This window comes from Ornithorhynchus anatinus, chromosome 14 (genome assembly GCF_004115215.2).
Source record: "Ornithorhynchus anatinus isolate Pmale09 chromosome 14, mOrnAna1.pri.v4, whole genome shotgun sequence".
In the NCBI taxonomy this organism is placed as follows: domain Eukaryota; kingdom Metazoa; phylum Chordata; class Mammalia; order Monotremata; family Ornithorhynchidae; genus Ornithorhynchus; species Ornithorhynchus anatinus.
The window spans coordinates 39,313,880-39,330,434 of NC_041741.1; positions in this window are offsets into that span (position 1 = coordinate 39,313,880).

The following is a 16,555-nucleotide window of genomic DNA, read 5'->3' on the forward strand; positions in this document are numbered from 1 at the left end:
TCTGATACGGCCTCATGAAAAAAATGAAACTAATTAGAATCGAAAGGTTAGTGATTATTTTTACTGAACCACATCACTTTGCTGGAACTAATCATAGCCCATTCTTTTCAAAATCATCATTACTAAGCTGGGCTGTACCACAAAATGGTCTGAAAAAGTTAAAGTACTCCCAAATGGAAAGATCTTGGTATATCCCAGACACTTCTTTTCTGAAGAGCTTGGTTGTTTCTAAAACTGGAATTAAATGAGGGTCTCATAAGGTCCTCAGACATTAACAGTACAGAGTTCTAGGATTCTGCAAGAACTTCACAACAGTTCAATCAATTACTGGTATTTATTGAGCACTTACTCTGTGCAGAACACTGCACTAAACACTTAGGAGAGTAAAAGAGAGTTGGTAGGCACATTCCCTGTCCAGAGGTACTCAAGTCTGGGGGTTTGCACAACTGGTCCCTATAGCAGGATGGCCTAGGGGAGAGAGCACAGACCTGGGAGTCAGAAGGTCCTGGGTTCTAATTCTGACTGCGAATTTTTTTGCCGTGTAACCTTGGGTAAGCCATTTTACTTCTCCATGCCTCATTTCCTCAACTGTAAAAGGGAGATAGTTGTTCTCCCTCTTACTTCGACTGTGAGCCCAATGTGGCACGGGGACTCTGTTCAACGTAATTAATTTGTTACCTACTCCAGAGCTTAGAACAGTGTTTGACACATAGTAAGTGCTTATCAATATCTTTTAAAAAAACCTGCTGAGAGAGATGGGGTGACAGCCCAAGGCAGAGTCTCCTTAGTAGGACCAGGATCGGTTTGGCTCCAACATCAGTGCCTAGCACGACTTTGCCATGGGTGCCCCACTTTGGGCAGATGATTTTTCAGTCCCAGAACAGCCTCCCTCTGCTCACCATTCACTAGAACCCAGAGCCCCCCGGTGAAGAAGGTGAAAGTCAGAAACTGAAGAGACTTTCCAAGTCAGGACCTTTGGAGCTGCTGAGGCATTGAGTAGGCCAGGACTGTCAACTCCTTGTGGGTAGGGAATGTGTCTACCAACTCCACTGTATTGTTCTTTCCAAAGTGCTTAATACAGTGCTCTGCACACATTAAGCACTTAATACAGTGCTCTGCACACAATAAGTGCTCAATAAATACTATTGATTGATTAATTGCATCTGGAGTGGGGGAAAAAACAATCCCTCGATGCCGTTGACTTGATCCCACACCTTCCTGTTCCCTTTGCTACTGATTCTGGAACCTTAGGTAACTCCAATTGTCTTTAAATTAGACTGCAAGTTCATTGTGGGCAGGGAACATGTCTACCACATCTATTATATGGTTATACTGTACTCCCCCAAGTGTTTTATACAGTGCTCTGCACACAGTAAGTTCTCAATAAATACAATTGATTGATTGTGACCTGTTCCCTAGCATTTATTTTTCTTTCCTAAGTGTCTGTGTTCCCCCACCTGGATTATAAATCCATGTGGGACAAGTACTGTATCTGAATTTGCTTATTTTATATAGACCAGAGACTTTTCTAAGTTTCTCAGCACATAGCAAACATTCAATAAATAGCACTGTTACTCAGTACGGTGGCCAGCAAAAAACAAGAGTCAATAAATACCATTACTTTTATCTTCTAATGGTACCACAAAAGCAGAAGGAGGGGTAAGATGAGCCAATAATTTCAAAATTTCATGAAGTTCATTCTACCTCAAAGGTAGAATTGTACCTACACGTACAATTCTGTCTCATATTCCAGGCCCTGAAGCCTTCCTTGTCATTGACTAGCTGCCACCTGAAACTACCACCTTGGAAATCTTTGCTAATTTCAAGGTGCTTTTACCTGAGCGATGTATTTCCTTTCCCAATTTCTCTGTATACCTGGAAGGCATGGAAACCTGCGGCTGGGCATGAGGTGATTACTACAGGTCTCAGGTGAGACCTTCATGTGAGCAATGAAGCTGGGGCATGGAGATGTGAGTCCCTCTTGGCAATGACCAGAGTATAAAAGTGGAAGGCAAAAAGCATAATGAAAATATGTCTTTTTTCCCCCTCTTTCCCCTACTAGAATGTAAACTTATTGAGAGCAGGGTCCTATAACAAAAATAATCATAATGACATTTAAGTGCTTACAGTCCTAGGTACCGTACTAGATGTTGAAGTAGACACAAATTAATCAGGTCCCACATGGAGCTCACAGTCCACTCATTCAATAGTATTTATTGAGTGCTTACTATGTGCAGAGCACTGTACTAAGCGCTTGGAATGTACAAGTCGGCAACAGATAGAGACAGTCCCTGCCCTTTGACAGGCTTACAGTCTAAGCGGGGGAGACAGGAAGACAAGAACAATGGCAATAAATAGAGTCAAGGGGAAGAACATCTCATAAAAACAATGGCAACTAAATAGAATCAGGGTGATGTACATCTCATTAAACAAAATAAACAAAATAAGTCTAGGTAGGAGGGAGAAGAGTTTTACAGTTGAGGGAACTAAGGCCCAGAGAAGTCAAGTGACTTGTCCAAGGTCACAGAGCAGGTAAGTGGTGGAGCCATGATTAGAACCCAGGTCCTCTTTAGGCCTGTGCTCTTTCCACCAGGCTCCGAGCACTTAGTACAGTGGTGTTCTGCAACCAGAAGCTGCTCCGTACATTTGAATGATTGACTGGTATAGCACAATACAAAATCCACTAAAAACCATGATAAAAAGCTGAAAGCAACGCACCACTTATGTGTTATTTTTTGGCCCATTTTCTTCCTAGGATAAACAAAGTGACTTCCTAGCATATAGCAACTCTGGTAGCAAAAATAATTAATTCTCAATGACCAAACTTCATCTCCTTTCCCCTTGGGTTCCTCTTCCTCTAATATGATTAAGAAAGAGAATGATACAAAATTATAATATTTATGTGTAAATACTGTATTCCACATATCAATCATTCTATTTATTGAGTGCTTACTGTGTGCAAAGCACTGTACTCAGCACTTGGGAGAGTACAATCTAACAGAGTTGGTAGGCACGTTCCCTGCTCACAGCGAGCTCACAGACTAGAGGGGAAATAATATCTAGTTGGGAAAAAAGGGTGAATGCTGAGAAGATCCTAAATTTATACAACTTTTATTATTTTGAGAATTGACATATAGAATTTACGGGGTTAAAAATCCCTCACTCGAAGAACTGGCATGGTTGTAATTATAATTCAGTACCAAGTAAAGTCTATACCTGATATGTTAAACAGAGTCCTTTTTAAAAAAAAAAAAAGCACAAATTTAGGCCACAAAGATACCAGAACAGCAAATATTGATTTTCCTAGCTGATGGTGAACCTCAGCCACACAGACCACTCAAGCATCTGCTCACTGCCACAAGCCTTTTGCTTTGTCGGGAAATAATGCAAAGTGGTGTTATGCGCTATCGGTTGTGGATGGCAAATATTTAAAAGAAATAAATTTCTCCAAATGAAAGGTACCTTCCTTAGTTTGAAAAAAAAGGTGTGTTTGTCTTGGGCCCGTGCACACTCCCTGCACCTGTACTTTTCATTTGTTGGCTTGCCAAGATCACTGTGGTTTTCTTGTTGTTTTCAGGACTATTGTAAGTGCAGGAACCAATAAAGATGTATTTTCTTTCACTTCCATAGTATCAACTGCAAACCCAGATTTAAAGCTTGATGTGGCTTGACCTATCAGAAAGATCCAGTAGGCCATCCAAGCACTAACCTTGTAGTGGTCCTGCCTTTAATCATAATAACTGCCAAATTTGTTAAGTGCTTACTACTTGCCAAGCACTGTACTAAACCCTGGAGTAGATTCCAGGTAATCAGATTGGACCCTGTCACTGTCCCACATGGGGCATACAGTCTAAGGGGGAGGGGGAACAGGTATTTCATTCCTATTTTACAGGTATCCTTCTCCCCTCCTCCATCACTATTTTTACATGAAGACTTCCTCCCACTTGGTTTGGTCAGAATCTAGAATTACAGGAACAATAAGATCAAAAGCAAAATTTAGGATGGATTTAAATCAGCCTCTGATTAACTGGATAAGAGTGTAGATGTTAACGATCGATTTCAAAAAGTTTTAAACTAGTACTTCCTCCCCCCCTCCTTTTTCATGGAATTTGTTAAGTGCTTACTATGTGCCAGGTACTATGTGCCAGGTACTGTAACAAGCTAATCAGGTTGGAACAGTCCATGTTCCACAGGGGGCTCAGAATATTAATCCCTATTTACCAGAGGAGGTAAGTGAGGTACAGAGAATTTAGGTGACTTGCCTAAGGATACACAGCAGACAAATGGCAGAGCTGGGATTAGAATCCTGATCTTTCCGACTCCCAGGCCTGTACTGTACCCATTAGGCCTCCCCTATTTTCTTTATTCCACAGCACCTTGGAGGTGGACCAATGGGCAAGTACACTCAAGAGTAAGTAGTCCCTGAGTGGGCCACAGAACTAACCACAATCATCCAGGGTTGCCAGGACCCAGAGCTACTGGTTTAATCAGTGAAGTGAGTCTAAAATGATGCATTTTTAAAACACTGTAGGTATCTAGTTGTGGCCCAAGCACAACTAAAGAAAGAGTTTTGCGGTCTGGTCATTCTGGCCTTTCCTATCTTGAGTGTGTGGAGGATGATCTATGCTTTTCTATAATCCCGACTCTGCCATGCACCTGCTGCTTGACCTTGGACAAGTCACCTAACTTCTCTGTGCTTCAGGTCCCTCATCTGCAAAACGGTGATCCCTCCTGATTAATAATAGTGTTGGTATTTTTAAGCGCTTACTATGTGCAGAGCACTGTTCTAAGCGCTGGGGTAGACACGGGGGAATCAGGTTGCCCCACGTGGGGCTCGCAGTCTTAATCCCCATTTTACAGATGAGGTAACTGAGGCACAGAGAGGTTAAGTGACTTGCCCACAGTCACACAGCTGACAAATGGCAGAGCTGGGATTCGAACTCATGAGCTCTGACTCCAAAGCCCGTGCTGATTACTGTGAGCCCTATGTGGGACCCTGGTGCTGAGTATAGTACAGCTTACCACAAGTATAATAGCGAGGACCAGTTATTGCAAGGGTTTTCAGAGCCAGTGATTGCTCATCAGTAATTTCATTATGTAATGGGGATTTGCATGGGAACAGAGCACTGAGAAAGGTGCTTGAGCACAAACAATGGAAGTAGAAAGTCGGAAGCATGGCTTAATGTTTTGTGTGTTATTATTATTATTGCTAACACTAATTAAGCATTTACACTGTGCAAAATATTGTTCTAAAAGTTGGAGTAATTATACACAAATCAATTAAAATAGTGTCCTAAAAGTTGGAGTAATTATACACAAATCAATTAAAACACCATCCTGATTAGCATTCTAAGTGGGAAGATCAGACACAATAGAACAAAAGACTACAATGTACACTGAAAACAAGCTAAAATTCACTGACGAAAGCATTAGCATCAAAGAATATTTCGGTTACAAAGTACTTGGTGAGGTGGGGGACAGCCTTGACTCTCTCCCCATTCCAAGCAAACAGTCCTTAGTGATAAACAGCCACAAACCTCCCCATGTTCCAAAAGTTGGGAAAGCACACTTGCCCCCTCCCCGCCCCCCGGCCCATATCTCTCTCCCTCTCTTCTTCCCCCACCCCCTCCCCGGGCATGGGGTGACCTCCCGCAGACTTTGGAGCCCAGGTGGGGTGGAGGAACGGAAAGCAGAGCCAGGCAGGCAGTTGCACTGCAGATCCATCCTGGAGCTGCCTAGGGAAGCCTGAATGAAACATTAACCAAAGCTGCTCAACAAAGGAACTGGCACACAGAAAACATGACGCCTCTCCATCTATTTCTAGAAACGTTGCCAACCGAGAACATTTTTTTTTTTACAGAGTGAATAAAAATGACTGACAAACTTCTTTTTTTAACCAGATCGGAAGTGGTGATTCTTCCTACACAACATCTTGAGTACAAGCTCAAAACATGACTAGACAATTGATTAGGCTGCTCATCGGTTTCCTCTCCTAATTTATACTACAAGTTGCTGCATGGATCATCTTCCTGAATCGTTACTCCACCTACATCTTTTTTCCCCTCAAAAACCCTCAAATTGTTTCCCCTGATCATCCACAACAAGCTCCTCACGACTGACTTCAGGGCTGCCCACCAACTTGCACCACATTACTTGTTTTCTTCACCTGCTATTCCCCAGGCCATTCTCTTTGTCCCTCCCAAACTAACCTTCTTAACTAACCTTCAGAGAAGCAGCGTGGCTCAGGGGAAAGAGCCCGGGCTTGGGAGTCAGAGGTCACGGGTTCGAATCCCGGCTCTGCCACTTGTCAGCTGTGTGACTGTGGGCAAGTCACTTAACTTCTCTGGGCCTCAGTTACCTCATCTGTAAAATGGGGATTAAGACTGTGAGCCTCACGTGGGACAACCGAATTACCCTGTATCTACCCCAGCGCTTAGAACAGTGCTCTGCACATAGTAAGCACTTAGCAAATACCAACATTATTAACCTTCTAATTGTACCTCACACACGACTATTCTTCCTCCTTCCTCTTGCTGACGCTGGTCCCCCAGCCTGGAACTCATTCGGCAATAAGGCAAACATGGAGACACCTCTAGGCTCCACAAATATAGAACACAGATCAAGACAGGCTTTTTATGTGACAATTCCATTGGGAATATTGATGCCATCTTGTTCCTTTCAGTCAAGCACCTGTAAGTGAATTCCGTCATCTTCAGGCATGAGGGATGACATATATGTTTATGCCTTTGTGTGTGTACATACATTTGTATGCACGTAAGAATATGTACTCACATACATATATATATTTATATACACATATACACACATATCTTCAGTGTTTCTTCTGCCTTTCCTTTTTGGTTTTTTTTTTCTTTTTGCTTTGTTTTTAATGGCCAAGCACTATACTAAGCACTGAGGTAGATGCAAGATAATCTGATTGGACATATTCCCTGTCCTACACAGAGCTCACAGACTAACTAGGAAGGAGTAGGATTTAATCCCTTTTAAACAGATGAGGTAATTGAGGCACAGAGAAGTTAAGTAACTGGACCAAGGTCACATAACACACAAGTGGTGCAGTCAGGATTAGAACCCAGATCCTCTGACTCTCAGGCCTGTGGTTTTTCCACTAGGCTATGCTTCTTCCTTGTTTATTATATATCCCTCTGATCTTCGCTCATCATATAGCTAGTAAAGCAGAGAAGCAGCATGGTGTAGTGGATAGAGCAAAGGCCTGGGAGTCAGAAAGTCATGGGTTCTGATGCTGGCTCCGCCACTTGTCTGCTATGTGATCTTGGGTGAGTCACTTTACTTCTCTGGGCCTCAGTTACCTCATCTGTAAAATGGGTATTAAAACTGTGAGCCCCATGTGGGGCAGGGACTGTGTCCAACCTGATTACCTGGTATCAATCCTAGTGCTTAGAACAGTCCTTGACACATAGTAAAGCACTTTAAAAATACCATAATTATCATTATTATTAGTGCCCAGGACTGGATTGACCCAGGGGCTTTAGGGGCTATAGCACAAGGTCTTGGACTAAATAAGGGGAAACCAGACTTGTGGGAGTCTGAGGGAGTGTCACGGGATCCCCACAGGAGCCGCGAGCTGGGCTAACCCAGCTCAGGAGCCTCGGGTTCAGCTTTGCCGCTGAGTGTTCTGCCAACCCCTCCCAGCCACCGGACTCTTCCCTTCCTAAGGAGTTGTGAAGGGGAGAGAGAGCACTCTGGCTTGCAAAGAAAGGAAGTAGATTGACTCAGGCCCTGGGCTGTCTCACAGCCAGATGCCTCTAACCCAAAGGGAGAAGCAGAGGAAGCAGGGGCATGGAAGGCGAGTGAATGGCCATTGTCAGGACGAGATTTACAGAGAGTCTCATGGGGCAAAAGCCCAGGGGTCCCCATCTAAAGCCCCATACTGGATCCCCAGTCTTGCAAACTGCCACTACAGCTCCCCCTGCCCTAAAAGTGAGGCTCAAGCATAGTTGGATGAAGCATCTCTCCCCATGGGACAGCCCTTCCCCGCTATATGAAGCTCCAGCCTGTTGCTGGGGACCATGTAAAGGAGCCACACGGCATCCAGAGCCCCCAGACACGTGGAAGCCATGGGAGAGCCGCACCGCTTACCAACCCGGTTCATAAGACCCTAGGTTCGGCTTCTTTAAATTGGGAAGAGAATGGAGCACTCAGACCTGCAGAGAGAGGATCAGGGCAGAGGGTCACGCCATCACCTAACTTCTCCTCCCCTCCCCCTGCCCCCAAAATCTTTGGCTGCAAAGGCGAGTACCCAGGCAGAACCATACCACCACGAATAGCCCATCCATTAACGTAATAATTTAAGGATTAGCAAGTGCTAATGGTCAGGAGATTATCAGATGTTAATAATGGGGGAACCATGGGGGCCACTGAAAGGAGTCGCTGGGACCTCAGGAGCTCCTGGCCATGGCCAAATTAATCTCCCCAAGGGTCCAGGGATAATCGATTTTCTATGGCCCCCATATAACACGCGACATCATTATGTGCCTCTACATATTTTATCAAAGGAACCCTCTCTCCCTAGCTCTATGGGACGAGATGAAACGGTTCAGCAGGGATTCCGCACGCTCCACCAGGCCACCATTTCTCCTGTGCACCACATGCTGCTGTCCGGGGTAGACGGTGAGACATGGGGAAGGACGGGTGAGGTAAACCAGAAGAGTGGTGAGGGAATGAAGAAGGGGGAGACTCCTTGAAAACACCCAACTCAGACTTTTGCAGTCCTACCTTATAGAGCGGAATAGCGACTTCAGGCAGGAGGCAGGATACGGGCTAAGCTAAGAAGACAGCTCCAGTGATGTCTTATGCCGCCTGATTCCACATGTTATGAGGGGGCTCCAGAAAAGAGATTATCCTCGAGGCCCACAGGAAGATTAAGCCAGCCCTACACAGCCTGGCTGGTATCAATGTTCTCACTTCCTGATCGTCAAAATGGTGCACATTGCTTTGAGGTAGTAGGCTGCCTGCATTACAGGACCCTATTGCAATAGAGTAAATATTGGCCTTATTAATCTAGGCCCCAGATGAACATTTCTACTGTAAACCACACTTAATAATAATAATTGTGGTATTCATTAAGTGCTTACTATGTGCCAGGCACTAGTCTAAGCTCTGGAGGTAGGTACAAGATAATGGGGGTGGGCACAGTCCCGGTTCCATATAGGGCTCGCAGCCTTAATGCCCATTTTACAGATGAGGGAACTGAGGCACTGAGAAGTCAAGTGACTTGCCTAAAATCACACAGCACAAAAGCAGCAGAGCTGGGATTAGAATTCAGGTCCTTCTCACTCCCAGGCCCGGGCTCTATCCACTAAGCCAGGCTGCTTCTCACTTGGCCAAAGTGGCTATGCCCACCGGTGTTCACCCTTTTATAATATTCATTTGATAGAATAAAATCTTCAACTGTTGGCAAGAGCCGAGGAGTTCATTATTTTGACGTCAATGCTTTCTATGAAAATAGGTTATCATGGTAACAATTTGACCCTTGGAAGGGGGACTATTCTTGGCAGATATTGGGGTTGGTTATTTTTACAAGGCCATAAATAAAAATGCAACATATATCTAAAATCCCATTATCTCTCTTCCTCAGACCCTGGTCCGAACAGTGTTTCCATACTGCAAAGGGGCTGATTGCATAAAAGAGAAGAGAAAACATTCTGACTTGAAATGAATAAAAAATGACACCCAGGAAGGGCCTGGCAAATTGCACATTTCATATAATTGTTTTGGCAACCCTTATAACAAAGAAACACCTCTTTTGCTCCTATGCTTTACTAAAGTCTCCAAAGGAGAAAAAAGTCATACAAGAAAAAAGATCAGAAAATCCCTTCATAACAATAAAAATATCTCCCTGACCCTGTAAAGGCCCTGCACGTTGAAGATCCAAATTAGAGTTTCCTGCAGGGCCCCTTGGTAATGAGGGGAGGGGATCATTTTGGATGAAGGAATCATATTCAATTATCTAATGATTTATTACAAAACACTTTGCCCACACTAGTTATTTCAACGTGTAAACATCATAGTATTACACCATCTACTATGCCGAGCTTCACATTTCAGATTTCATTAGCCAATAAAGCCAGGTTTATTTGTAATAAAGTTAAGCCCTTCAAACCGCTGACCATGGAAACCAGATTTTGAAATAATTCAGATTTGTGTTTCTGTTCTTTCTAATTAAGGGTAATATCGGGAAGCACAGACAGTGGGTAGTATTGTTCAAGCACCATGGATTTAAGCAAGAAAATCTGATTATCAGCTCATGTCAGAAGCCAAGCGATAATGCAGCTTAGCTTCGTTTGGGCTTTTTCTTTAGCCAAAAGATAATTACTGTTCGTTAGGTCTTACGTAAGTGCATCTAATATCAAGGGTCCTAAAATTTCTGAATAGCAAAAGCCACAACAGGCAAAAAAGAACTATTGAATTTATTATTTCTAGACCTTAGTCCACCATGATAATTTCATTATCCCAGTTAGTCAAACTTTTAATGTAAACGCATCATTTTTTAAAGGCAAGAAGTTAAACACACTTACAAGTTTCTCTCCCTAATTTCTTTCAAGTAAAACTTTCTTAAATCTAGCGATGGCATCCCCACCAAAAAGCAAACATTTTTCTTTTTTACTTTTAATGGCAAAAACTGGATAACTGACCCAAAATTGTTCCTGGAGAAAATCGAACAAAAGTAATGATAAAGAGCATTCACTTTTCTTTTGAGGAGATGGCGATCCTCTATGTCAAGCAAGGAAGCCAGCTCTGCTGGCGTAGTTCATTTACACACAGAAGCTCTCCTAAAGAAATAAAGACTCAAAGGTTTGTCCTCTTGGTCACTATTTAACAAATTTCAGTTTAACCAGAAAATGCCATTTCTGCCTCGGGGCAAGGAAATGTCAGCATGACATTTTTTGGTTTATTTGTTTTTACATAAATTCCTAGTGGGAAAACTGTTAAGTAACCCAGAATCTATTTTGAAAATCAGGGTAACTCCAACAGTTAACTGTCATAACTGTTTTCATCCAGGGCCTTCAACCAGGCTAAAAACAAACACCTGGGCCAAGTCCTTTAATTGAGAGGAAATGAGTCGTAAATGCCCGGTAAGAGCAGGATTTTAACAGTAAAATACACTTACTGGACCATTTCTCCCAATATCAGCAAATAGGCAAGTTTTCTAGTTCCTTCACTCTGAGTTCATCATCATCAGTGGTATTTACGGAGCGCTGACTAAGTGCACAGTACTGTACTAAGCACTTTAGAGAGTACGCTACAGAGTTGGCAGGCACATTTCCTGCCTGAGTTCACCAGAGAGTGGAGCACATCTGAGGTCCTGAGAGATCACACCCAATTAATGGCTAATGAAGAGAAGACAGGTTCTTGGCTGTTAATGGGGAACACGAAAGCCTTTGGGAAATGCTGTTAAATGAGATGTGGAGCAGAGGTAGAGGGCGCTGCTAAGATACTGAAGAGTACATTCGGTGATCCAGATAGGGCTTTTCACGGTATTGAGAGTTTAAGAAAACACTGAGAAATTCCATTTTTCTTGAGTGATTGTGGGAATTCCTCCATTCTACCAAGTTTTCTTAAAAACGTTTCTGCGTTTAATTTGCATTTTAAAGGAATGAAAACTACAATCTAAAATGCTTTCATTTTCCTCCCCGCTGGCTTCTTATTTATCTAGTGATAAAGGCCCTCCTTTATTTGTCCTTGGAAACACAGTAATAGTGGAAGGCAGTAGTCCCTAACCAAAATGGTTCCCCTACAAGGGAATTTAGACCTCACTTATCTAGTCTTGCAGCTGTAGGCAGCTCTGAATCTGCCAAAACTGCAAATCATTTCCACATTTTTGCTCCAAGAAGCAATCCTGCTTAGATTGGTCTCAGCTCATTTCATTTGGAACATATTTTTTACCACCAGGATGGTGATTCTCAGCGTTATTATTTTTTTTTGCTTAAGAAACCAAATTGCATTAAAAGAACAATTGAGCACAGTTGCCAAGCACTGGCCTAGGTACATGACAATCACTTCAGACCCATTGCCTGTCCTTCTTGAGGTTTACGATCTGAAAGGCAGGAAGACTAACCATCTCATCCCCATTTCACAGATGAGGAAACGGAGGCCCAGAGGTTAAATGACTTAAGCAAGGTCACGCAGCAAGTCCGTGACTGAGCTGGGAAATGAATGCAAGTCTCATGGTTCCCAGGTCCATGTTGTAGTCACTAGGCCAAATTGTTTCCCAAGCAATTCACAGAAGCACAATTCATAATTCACCCAGATTTTCCTTAGATGAGGAGTTGTTGTAAATTCAAGGCCACCCAAATTTGAGTGGTTTCCTCCCACCACTCAATAAGCTAAGTTGGGATGGCAGGAGGAAGCTCTTCAGTCTCCAGGAAGTCAGGCATCAGCGAGAGTGTCTAGCTTGGACAGTTACCTAATAATAGTAATAATAATTATGGTATTTGTTAAGTGCTTACGATGTGCCAAGCACTGTTCTAAGCCCTGGGTCAGATACAAGGTAATCAGGTTGTCCCACATGGGGCTCAAAGTCTTAATCTTCATTTTACAGATGAGGTAACGGAGGTACAGAGAAGTTAAGTGGCTTGCCTAAGGTCACACAGCAGATAAGCGGCAGAACCGGGATTAGAACCGTGACCTTCTGACTCTACCCACTACGTGTCTCTAACTATACCAGAACATCCCTTTGAATGCACAAGTTGCTACAGCGGAAACTGCCAGGGCTGTCCCTTGGTTACAGCCACTCCGCTCGGACGGTGTCAGCGATCGAGGCATCGCTGGCGGCTCGGGCTGAGTCGGCCAACGCCTCCATCTACTATGACCCCTTCTGCCTGATGGTGAAGGCGGAAGATGGCGACAGTGACTCACCCGCTCCATCGTGGGCTAGGATCCTGGGCTGAGGTGCTTAGCTGCCAGTGCCAGCCCCTTTGACAGGGTACAGTCTGGTTCATTTGAGTCATCTGCCTTCGCTGCCACCTTGGATTGACGCAGCCTTGACTACTTCAGTCACCCAGCCCAGGGCAGACAAACTGGGCCAACACTGTCATCCTCTGCTTCCCCCCAGCTTTAAGCAGAAATAGCAGCAGCTCATATTGCCAGCTAAGCTTCTCTTTTCTGGACCACGTCATTGTATCCCCTATTGTTTGAGTCGGGGTGGCAGTAGGTAGCAGAAGATGGCAGCATTAACCAGAGAGTAACCACTTCCCCTCTTCCATCTCGCCTTTCTTTTCTCCTTTTCTCTTCCTCCTCTTTGGTCTTCATTTTCCTTTCTACCTCTCTTTCCACCTTTAGGCTTTTTCCTGTTCTCCTCACATTTCCCCAACTCATTTGCTTCCAACTACCAATTCAGCATCTGGTAGTTGCACTGTAGACAACACTACTATTGTTGTTGGGTTGTCCTTGACTCATCTTTCTCATTCAACCCACATACTCAGTCTGTCACCAAATCCTCTTGGTTATATGTTCATACCAATGCTAAAATCCACCCTTTCCTCTCCATCCAAGTTGTTACCACGCTGATCAATCAATTAATCAATCGTACTCACTGAGCATTTCTCGTGTGTCGGGCACCGTACTAAGTGCTTGGAAGAGTCCAACACAACAATATAACACACGCCTTGACTACTACATCTGCCGCCTCGCTGACCTCTCTGCCTCCTGTCTCTTCCCCATTCCAGTCCATACTTCACTCTGCTGCATGGATCATTTCTCTAAAGGAAAGTTCAATCCATCTCTCCCCAAGATCTCAAGATTCTCCAGTAGTTGCCCAACCACAAATGCATCAAACTCCTTATCATTGGCTTTAAAGCACTCAATCATCTCACCTCCTCCTACCTTACCTCGCTGATCTACTACACCCCAGCTACACAGTTCCCTCCTCCAGTGCCAGCTTACTCACTGTGTCCTGACCTTGTCTATCTGACTCCCGACCCCTTGTCCATGTCCTCCCCCTAGGCTGGAACCACCACTCTGTCTGACCTTTAAAGCATTTTTAAGGTCACATCTCCTCCAAGAGGCCTTCCCCCATTAAATTCTCTTTTCCTTAGTTTCTTCCCCCTTCTGTGGTATCTAGGCATTTGGATCTGTGACCTTTGGGCATTTTGAAATTCACCCCATCCTCGACCCCACAGCACTAATTATATATTACAGATTATGTATATTCACATCTGTCTCTCCCTCTAAACTGCAAGTTTGTTGGAGGCAGGGAAAGTGTCTGCAAACTCTGTTGTATTGCACTCTCCCAAGCATTAAGTTCAGTGCTCGGCACACAGTAAAAAATAAATACCATTGATGTATATATGATATGTATATATCAATTACAATTTAAACACTTATTCAGTCAGTCATATTTTTTGAGCTTTTACTGTGTGTACTGTACTTTGTCAGAGCCAGGTAGAAAATCAGGAGCACAGAGGAAGTAGAAATCTCCTTCGTAGCCCCTGTGCTCTAGTCTGTAAACTCCTTGTGTGCACAAAATGTGCCTACCAACCTTGTTGAATTATACTTTATGTCCTCCTTCTTTGCTGTCACCTTGGATTGACATAGCCTTGACTACGAATCACCTAGCCCTGGGATTAGTACAGTGTTTAGTACAGTGCTCTGCACACGGAAAGCACTCAATAAGTACTGTTGACTGATTGATAGTGCAGCTCTGAAGGGCTTCCAATCCAGCCTTGCTCCAGCCTCCTTAATTAGGCCCTGGGTGACCTTCTTAGAACAGAGATTACTAGAAGAAAATGAGAATGAAAAACTCAAAAATGGTGCTAAACAATGCAGCTAGCAAATGCAACGGTGAGCAAAGGATGAGCTTTATATATGTCCAATGCAGAATAAAAATAATTGTGGTATTTGTTAAGCACTTACTCTGTGCCAAGCACTACAGGAGGTACTGGGATAAATACAAAATATTCAGGTTCCACAGGGAGCTTGCAGTCTAAAGGGGAGGGAGAACAGGTATTTAATCTCCATTATAAAATAGAGGTGAGAAAGGTATAAGCTCTGAGAAGTTATGTTAAGTGTCCTCTGACTCCTAGCCCCTGTTCTTTCCACTAGGCCATGCTGCTTCTCAAATATATGTCACGTATCTATCTTTTGAGGTGACTCTCTACCCCCATACACAGGAAGAAAATCTCATTCACTGGCAGGTTAGCTATCTGCAAACCCACTCTCTCCTGTGTGTCTCTCTCAGTAAAAAGTTCCCCAGTGCATTCACCTGACCAATAACAGCCCTCCACTGGCTGATCACTCAGTTTGTCAGTCACACAGTTAGCACAGTATTTAATGAACCTCTACAGTGGAACTACCACTAGACTACTCTTGCTCTTTTCCAGAAGAACACACTTATTCTCTTACAGGCAAAAAGGCTCAAAACTCACCCATAGGCATTCAAAAAGAAAAGTGACTTGGGAAGGGGAGAATGCTGAATTGAGGTATGGAATCATTTGGAGAAGAGCAGGAGAGAAGAAAGGCAGAATGCATTAACATTCTCAACAGCCCGACTGATCTATTTTAGATCTTGGCAAGTGTTACCTTGTATGGCTGCCTTAGGCCTAGTGTTAATAAGCACATATTGTAGATGGCTATTTTTCGCTAGCCTGGGACTAATAAACACCCAAAAAGAAATGAAAGCAAAACTACTTCACTGAAGACAAATGTGCTGCCTCCTGTTACTTATGCTCTGGAAATTTCTCTATTAATCATAATAATAATAATAATGGTATTTGTTAAGCACTTACTATGTGCCAAGCACTGTTCTAAGCGCTGGGGCAGATACAAGGTAATCAAGTTGTCCCACGTGGGGCTCACAGTCTTAATCCCCCATTTACAGATGAGGTACCTAAAAAGCACAGAGAAGTTAAGTGGCACACAGCTGACAAGTGGCAGAGCCGGGATTAGAACCTACAACCTCTGACTCCCAAGCCCGTGCACTTTCCACTAAGCCATGCTGCTTCTCTAGCATTCATATTTCTGTATTTACTTGCCTTTCCCCTTACACTCTCAGGACCTTGGCTTTTCCTTGAGCTTTTTATGGTCAGGGAACTTGTCTGCTAATTTTGTTGCCCTGCACTCTTCCAAGGGCTTAGTACGATTTTCTGCACGTAGTTAGCACTCAGTAAATACACTGTTTGACTGGTTTTATGAACTCTTAGCTCAGTGATTTGCACACGGTAGATGTAGCTGTCCTTCCTATTTAAGGATGATGCCCACCCTGGCTAAAAGCACTTGCTAGGCAAAGTTAGACCTAAAAATAATTGTGCACACAAACACTGCCCCCTGTTGGCCTAACAACTTGTCCGTTCGTTGTATCCGTGGCCCGTTGGTTTTGATTCCTGGCCGAGGGACCATCTGGAAGCTTCTGCTCGGAAAGAGCCACTCCTTTCTTCTTCCTAACAATCCAAGTGAGTCTGCCTGCCAGCCACAGGTGTCTCTCAGCCATGAGGTTACATTATCCAAGGCTGTGCTTTAGTGTCTTTCCTCTGCCTCCAGTCCTCCCTTGTTTGTAGTTGCCCGTTTTCCAACTGCT